The sequence below is a fragment of the Mesoplodon mirus genome (genome assembly GCF_964341445.2).
Source record: "Mesoplodon mirus genome assembly, chromosome: 8".
NCBI lineage: Eukaryota > Metazoa > Chordata > Mammalia > Artiodactyla > Ziphiidae > Mesoplodon > Mesoplodon mirus.
In genome coordinates this window covers 28,396,221-28,405,106 of record NC_138984.1, presented here as the reverse complement: position 1 = coordinate 28,405,106, position 8,886 = coordinate 28,396,221, and the positions used below count along the sequence as shown (strand labels likewise).

The 8,886-nt window shown below is 35.1% G+C and overlaps 1 protein-coding gene across 1 annotated transcript in view; it reads left to right on the top strand.

The window, feature by feature from the left end:
• Positions 1-995: 995 nt before the first annotated feature.
• PTH2R (parathyroid hormone 2 receptor) overlaps positions 996-8,886 on the top strand; it is a gene marked incomplete at its 3' end in the record, with an annotated part of 81,283 nt that continues 73,392 nt past the window's right edge. Inside the window, exon 1 of the mRNA XM_082631225.1 lies at positions 996-1,015. The remainder of the gene's footprint in view (positions 1,016-8,886) is intronic.

Genomic DNA, 8,886 nt, shown 5'->3' with positions numbered 1-8,886 from the left:
TTCTCACTTGTTTGGAACGTAAAAAGGCTGAACTCATAGAAATAAGAGAGTAGAATGGTGGCTGCCAGGGTCTGGGAGGTGGGGGAAATAGGGAGACGTTGGTCAAAGCATTCAGACTTCTAGCTATAAGATGACTAAGTTCTGGGGATTTAGTGTATAACATGGTAACTATAATTAACAGTACTTTATTATATACTTGAAAGTTAAGAGAGTAGATCTAAAATATTATCATCACACACACACATAAAAGGTAATTATGTGGGGGGAAGGAGGTGTTAAACTAACTTTATTGTGGTAGTCATTTCACAATATATAAATATATCAAGTCATTACATAGTACACCTTAAACTCACTTATGTTACCTGTCAATAATATCTCAATAGCAAAATTAACTAGAGACCATTTGGTGTAACCCTCTTATTTCATAGATGAGTAAACCAAAGCCCCAAAACATGGAATGATTTGCCCAGTTTCACTGGTAAATTTTCAGTAGAGCTAAGCATAGTCTTCTAGTCCATTTCTCCTTTCTATGTGCCATAACTGACATATTGTAAGAGGATTAATAAATATTGGTCTTTGTAACATTTCAGGAAATTTTCAATATGTTTATTATTTTTTCTGATTATATCTATTAGACTTAACTAATTAAATAAAAAATTTCTGGAGTTTTTTAGCTTTTAACAAAGGGGATTTTTTTCTTTAGGCTAATCAGGTAAAAGTATGATTATTCTAAAATCTTATACGTTGATGGATTTTTGAATTTTGATTCAGATAAAGAACTATTTCAGATAGCTTCACATCAAAACTAATTTTTAATTATATTAGAAGGTGAAATAATGAAAGATTGTATTGTGGCTTTAAAAAAAAGTAACAGGCATGTTTTTCTCTGTTTGTATTTTTTCATGTCGACAGCTGGATTCTGATGGCACTGTTACTATAGAAGAGCAGATTGTCCTTGTGCTGAAAGCTAAAGCGCAGTGTGAACTCAACATCACAGCCCAGCTCCAGGAAGGAGGTAAAGATGCTGAGAACACCATGTTCCCCATGTGTCTCACCCTGGTCTTCACAAAAATGCAAATTTCCTCCTTAGTGAGTATTAAGGAGTTCCTCATCAATCATTCCATGTTTCCATGTGGAGAGCTGTGTAGCAGCTTTTCATCTCTTTAACCTACCAGCTCTCCGCTCCCTGTGGATGAGTGACTTGCCTGGTTTGTGAGTTTGACCAGGCACGTGCACATCAGCGTCTTCCTCAGACCTGTCTTTGGGATCTCTGTCTGCAGAGAGCATGCATATTATTTTGCCCTTGACTGTGCAGTAAGCTTGGAGGAGCAGGCTCTGGACTTGTGGGTATCACCTGCAGTTTTAGGTAGTATGTAAAATTCAAAGGAGCCAATAAGCAAGCCCATTGATACGTACATAGACCATGTTCTCCAAAAAACTTTCTGCTTAATAAAATGATTATTTTATCTTCATCTGCCTGACTCCTTATGTAATTTCTCAGTTAGTTCCAAGTTCAAGTGGGAAACTACAAAAACAAAACTACAAAGCTGCAGATGAGCTTGTGGTAGTGTTGGTGCTCTTGTGCACCTCTACCATTGCAGCTGCACAGGGGCCTGTGGCCTGTGTTCCTTGGGGTCTGATGATCACTCACAGTTTTAATGGGGCCACTGAGTAAAGTCATTTATTGAATTGGAGTAGTGGGAAGATTATAATGTTTTATATAGCAAAATGCCTTGCATTGATAGTTGAATATATTCAAAGACATTTTTAAAAAAGAGGGAGGTGCTATTTACTGAACTCTTTAAATTCCCAACAATCTGAATGAAGTAGGTAATGTCCTTAAAGCTATGCTTTTAAAAAAATTGTGATTGATTTCTCAGTTGGTTATGATCAGAGAATGTGGTCTGCATGATATTAATTTTTAAAAGTGTGTTGAGACTTAATGGCTTATATCGGGGTCAGTTCTGATAAATATCCTATATGGTCTTCAAGAGAATGTGTACTGTCCAGTTTCTGAGTACAGTGTTTTATAGTGTCCACTAGGTTAAGCTTATTGGGTGTGTGGTTCATGTATTCTGTATCTATGATGTTTCATCTATTTGACCTATTCTTTTCTGCTATGTATATCTTAAAATATCCCACTCTGAGGATGAATTTTTTTGCTTCATATATTTTGAAAATATGTTATTGGGTATATACAAGTTTATAAATGTTATATTTCCTAGTAAATCAAACCTTCCATTGATATGAAGCAGCCTTCTTTATTTCTAGTTTACTTTTCTTTTAAATATTAACTAATAAACATCCCAATCCAAAAATGGGCAGAAGACCTGAATAGACATTTCTCCAAAGAAGATATACAGATTGCCAACAAACACATGAAAGAATGCTCAACATCACTAATCATTAGAGAAATGCAAATCAAAACTACAATGAGGTATCACCTCACACCAGTCAGAATGCCCATCAAAAAATCTACAAACAATAAATGTTGGAGAGGGTGTGGAGAAAAGGGAACTCTCTTGTACTGTTGGTGGGAATGTAAATTGATACAGCCACTATGGAGAACAGTATGGAGGTTCCTTAAAAAACTAAAAATACAACTACCATACAACCCAGCAATCCCACTACTGGGCGTATACCCTGAGAAAACCATAATTCAGAAAGAGTCATGTACCACAATGTTCATTGAAGCTCTATTTACAATAGCCAAGACGTGGAAGCAACTTAAGTGTCCATCGACAGATGAACGGATAAAGAAGATATGGCACATATATACAATGGAATATTACTCAGCCATAAAAAGAAATGAAATTGAGTTGTTTGTAGTGAGGTGGATGGTTCTAGAGTCTGTCATACAGAGTGAAGTAAGTCAGAAAGAGAAAAACAAATACTGTATGCTAACACATACATATGGAATCTAAAAAAAAAAGTTATGAAGAATCTAGGAGCAGGACAGGAATAAAGGTGCAGACATTGAGAATGGACTTGAGGACACGGGAGGGGGAAAGGCAAGCTGGGACGAAGTGAGAGAGTGGCATGGACTTATATATACTACCAAATGTAAAATAGATAGCTAGTGGGAAGCAGCTGCATAGTACAGGGAGATCAACTCAGTGCTTTGTGTCCACCTAGAGGGATGGGATAGGGAGGGTGGGAGGGAGATGCAAGAGGGAGGAGATATGGGGATATATGTATATGTATAGCTGATTCAATTTCTTTTTTTTAAAATGTAAACACATACAGTGTATTGAGACCGTTTGGGCAGTAATTAATCTCACTCTACATATAATGGAAAAAAAGGATCATTATTTCATTAGTCATTGTTGATTCAATTTTTTATAAAGCAGAAACTAACACACATTTGTAAAGCAATTATACTCCAATAAAGCTGTTAAAAATATTAACTAATATATAATATAAAATTATTATATTAAAATAATAATATTTAATAAACAGCATTAGTTCTTTCTTCTTTGGTATTTGCCTTGCACATCTTTTCCCATCCTTAAAAAGTCTTTAATTATGATACAATACACATAATATTAAATTAATCATAATAAATGTTTTTAAATGTACAGTTCAGTGGTTTTAAGTGTATTCACATTGTTGTGAAAACCAATCGCCAGAAAATTTTCATTTTGCAAAATTTACACTCTAAAGCCATTAAACAGCAATTCCTTATCTTTTCCCTTTCTTCTATTCAACTTTTCTGTTTACTTATGTTTGGGTAGTATCTTTTATAAACAAGACACAGGTGGACTTCTTGTTATTTATTCTGTTATGCTTTGTCTATTAACTGAAGAGTTTAGCCAATTACATTAATTATGATAATGAATATACAGTATTTGAATTTAATTTTACCATCTTATTTGGGCTTTTAATTTCACCAGCTCTTCCTGTTTGTCCCTTCTACTCCCCAGTTCCACCTTCTGTTCTTTTGAATTGATTGAAACTTTTTTCCTTATTTCATCCTCCCTCCTCCTACTAGTTTGGAAGATATATGTTATATTTAGTTATTTAGTGATTAACCTAGAATTTTTTCATGTATTTTAAAGAAAGTTTAATGTTATCAATAACTTCCCTCTCTCAAATAATGCATTTTGAAATACTTTGCTTGCAAATTATGTGTTATTATCATAAAGTTTTATCTTAACTGTATGTTTTTATAATTTTTCTTCTTCCTGAAATACATCTTTTTTTAATAGTATTTTATTTTATTTATTTATTTTTTACATCTTTATTGGAGTATAATTGCTTTACAATGGTGTGTTAGTTTCTGCTTTATAACAAAGTGAATCAGTTATACATATACATATGTCCCCATATCTCTTCCCTCTTGCATCTCCCTCCCTCCCAACCTCCCTATCCCACCTCTCTAGGTGGTCACAAAGCAACGAGCTGATCTCCCTGTGCTATGCGGCTGCTTCCCACTAGCTATCTACTTTATGTTTGGTAGTGTAGTGTATATATGTCCATGCCACTCTCTCACTTTGTCCCAGCATACCCTTCCCCCTCCCAGTATCCTCAAATCCATTCTCTAGTAGGTCTGCATCTTTATTCCCGTCTTGCCCCTAGGTTCTTCTGACCATTTTTTTTCTTTTTTTAGATTCCATATATATGTGTTAGCATATGGTATTTGTTTTTCTCTTTCTGACTTACTTCACTCTGTATGACAGACTCTAGGTCCATCCACCTCACTATAAATAACTCAGGTTCATTCCGTGTTATGGCTGAGTAATATTCCATTGTATATATGTACCACATCTTCTTTATCCATTCATCTGTCAATGGACACTTAGGTTGCTTCCATGTCCTGACTCTTGTAAATAGAGCTTCAATGAACATTTTGGTACATGACTCTTTTTGAATTATGTTTTTCTCAGGGTATATGCCCAGGAGTGGGATTGCTGGGTCATAGGGTAGTTCTATTTGTAGTTTTTTAAGGAACCTCCATATGCTCTCCATAGTGGCTGTATCAATTTACATTCCCACCAAGAGTGCAAGAGGGTTCCTTTTTCTCTGCAGCCTCTCCAGCATTTATTGTTTCTAGATTTTCTGATGATGGCCATTCTGACCAGAGTGAGATGATATCTCATTGTAGTTTTGATTCGCATTTGTCTAATGATTAATGACATTGAGCATTCTTTCATGTGTTTGTTGGCAATCTGTATATCTTCTTTGGAGAAATGACTATTTAGTTCTTCAGGCCATTTTTGGATTGGATTGTTTTTTTTTTTTTTATATTGAGCTGCATGAGTTGCTTGTATGTTTTGGAGATTAATCCTTTGACAGTTGCCTCATTTGCAAATATTTTCTCCCAATCTGAGGGTTGTCTTTTTGTCTTGTTTATGGTTTCCTTTGCTGTGCAAAAGCTTTTAAGTTTCATTATGTCCCATTTGTTTATTTTTGTTTTTATTTCCATTTCTCTAGGAGGTGGGTCAAAAAAGGTCTTGCTGTGATTTATGTCATAGAGCATTCTGCCTATGTTTTCCTCTAAGAGTTTGATGGTGTCTGGCCTTACATTTAGGTCTTTAATCCGTTTGGAGTTTATTTTTGTGTATGGTATTAGGGACTGTGCTAGTTTCATTCTTTTACATATAGCTGTCCAGTTTTCCCAGCATCATGTATTGAAGAGGCTGTCTTTTCTCCACTATATATACTTGCCTCCTTTATTAAAGGTAAGGGGACCATATGTGTGTGGGTTTCTCTCTGGGCTATCTGTCCTGTTCCGTTGATCTATATTTCTGTTTCTGTGCCAGTGCCATACTGTCTTGATTACTGTAGCTTTGTAGTATAGTCTGAATTCAGGGAGCCTGATTCCTCCAGCTCCGTTTTTCTTTCTCAAGATTGCTTTGGCTATTCGGGGTCTTTTGTGTTTCCATACAAATTGTGAAATTTTTTGTTCTAGTTCTGTGAAAAACGCCAGTGGTAGTTGATAGGGATTGCATTGAATCTGTAGATTGCTTTGGGTAGTAGAGTCATTTTCAGAATGTTGATTCTTCCAATCCAAGAACATGGTATATCTCTCCATCTATTTGTATCATCTTTAATTTCTTTCATCAGTGTCTTATAATTTTCTGCATACAGGTCTTTTGTCTCCTTAGGTAGGTTTATTCCTATATATTTTATTCTTTGTGTTGCAATGGTAAATGGGAGTGTTTTCTTGATTTCACTTTCAGATTTTTCATCATTAGTATATACAATGCCAGAGATTTCTGTGCACTAATTTTTTATCCTGCTACTTTACCAGATTCATTGATTAGCTCTAGTAGTTTTCTGGTAGCATCTTTAGGATTCTCTATGTATAGTATCATGTCATCTGCAAACAGTGACAGCTTTACTTCTTCTTTTCCAATTTGGATTCCTTTTATTTCCTTTTCTTCTCTGATTGCTGTGGCTAAAACTTCCAAAACTATGTTGAATAAGAGTGGTGAGAGTTGGCAACCTTGTCTTGTTCCTGATCTTAGTGGAAATGGTTTCAGTTTTTCACCATTGAGGACGATGTTGGCTGTGGGTTTGTCCTATATAGCCTTTATTATGTTGAGGAAAGTTCCCTCTATGCCTACTTTCTGCAGGGTTTTTATCATAAATGGGTGTTGAATTTTGTCAAAAGCTTTCTCTGCATCTATTGAGGTGATCATATGGTTTTTCTCCTTCAATTTGTTAATATGGTGTATCACGTTGATTGATTTGCATATATTGAAGAATCCTTGCATTCCTGGGTTAAACCCCACTTGATCATTGTGTATAATCCTTTTAATGTGCTGTTGGATTCTGTTTGCTAGTATTTTGTTGAGGATTTTTGCATCTATGTTCATCAGTGATATTGGCCTGTAGTTTTCTTTATTTGTGACATCTTTGTCTGATTTTGGTATCATAGTGATGGTGGCCATGTAGAATGAGTTTGGGAGTGTTCCTCCCTCTGCTATATTTTGGAAGAGATTGAGAAGGATAGGTGTTAACTCTTCTCTATATGTTTGATAGAATTCTCCTGTGAAGGCATCTGGTCCTGGGCTTTTGTTTGTTGGAAGATTTTTAATAGCAGTTTCAGTTTCAGTGCTTGTGATTGGTCTGTTCATATTTTCTATTTCTTCCTGGTTCAGTCTCAGAAGGTTGTGCATTTCTAAGAATTTGTCCATTTCTTCTAGGTTGTCCATTTTATTGGCATAGAGTTGCTTGTAGTAATCTCTCACGATCCTTTGTATTTCTGCAGTGTCAGTTGTTACTTCTCCTTTTTCATTTCTAATTCCATTGATTTGAGTCATCTCCATTATTTCCTTGATAAGTCTGGCTAATGCTTTATCAATTTTTTTTATCTTCTCAAAGAACCCGCTTTTAGTTTTATTGATCTTTGCTATCATTTCCTTCATTTCTTTTTCAATTATTTCTGATCTGATCTTTATGATTTCTTTCCTTCTGCTAATGTTGGGATTTTTTTTTCTTCTTTCTCTAATTGCTTTAGGTGTAAGGTTGTGTTGTTTATTTGAGATGTTTCTTTTTTCTTAAGGTAGGATTGCACTGCTATAAACTTCCCTCTTAGAACTGCTTTTGCTGCATCCCATGGGTTTTGGGTCATCGTGTTTTCATTGTAATTTGTTTCTAGGTATTTTTTGATTTCCTCTTTGATTTCTTCAGTGATCACTTCATTATTAAGTAGTGTATTGTTTAGCCTCCATGTGTTTTTATTTCTTACAGATTTTTTCCTGTAATTACTATCTAGTCTCATAGCTTTTGGTCAGAAAAGATACTTGATACAATTTCAATTTTCTTAAATTTACCAAGGCTTGATTTGTGACCCAAGATATGATCTATCCTGGAGAATGTTCCATGAGCACTTGAGAAAAATGTGTATTCTGTTGTTTTGGGATGGAATGTCCTATAAATATCAATTAAGTCCATGTTGTTTAATGTATCACTTAAAACTTGTGTTTCCTTATTTATCTTCATTTTGGATGATCTGTCCATTGGTGAAAGTGGGGTGTTCAAGTCCCCTCCTATGATTGTGTTACTTTCGATTTCCCCTTTTATGGCTGGTAGTATTTATCTTATGTATTGAGCTGCACCTATGTTGGGTGCATAAATATTTACAATTTTTATATCTTCTTCTTGGATTGATCCCTTGATCATTATGTAGTGTCCTTGTCTTTTGTAATAGTCTTTGTTTTAAAGTCTATTTTGTCTGATATGAGAATTGCTACTGCAGCTTTCTTTTGATTTCCATTTGCATGGAATATCTTTTTCCATCCCCTCACTTTCTGTCTGTATGTGTCCGTGTGTCTGAAGTGGGTCTCTTGTAGACAGCATATATACGGGTCTTCTTTTTGTATCCATTGAGCCAATCTATGTCTTTTGGTTGGAGCATTTAATCCATTTACATTTAAGGTAATTATCAATATGTATGTTCCTATTACCATTTTCTTAATTGTTCTGGGTTTGTTATTGTAGGTGTTTTCCTTCTCTTGTGTTTCCTGCCTAGAGAAGTTCCTTTAGCATTTGTTGTAAAGCTAGTTTGGTGGTGCTGAATTCTGTTAGCTTTTGCTTGTCTGTAAAGCTTTTAATTTCTCCATCAAATCTGAATGAGATCCTTGCTGGGTAGAGTAATCTTGGTTTTAGGTTTTTCTCCTTCATCACTGTAAATATGTCCTGCCAGTCCATTCTGGCTTGCTGAGTTTCTGCTGAAAAATCAGCTGTTAACCTTATGGGGATTCCCTTATGTGTTATTTGTTGTTTTTCCCTTGCTGCTTTTAATATTTGTTCTTTGTATTTAGTTTTTGATGGTTTGATTAATATGTGTCTTAGTGTATTTCTCCTTGGGTTTATCCTGTATTGGACTCTCTATGCTTCCTGGACTTGAATAACTATTTCTGTTCCCGTATTAGGGAA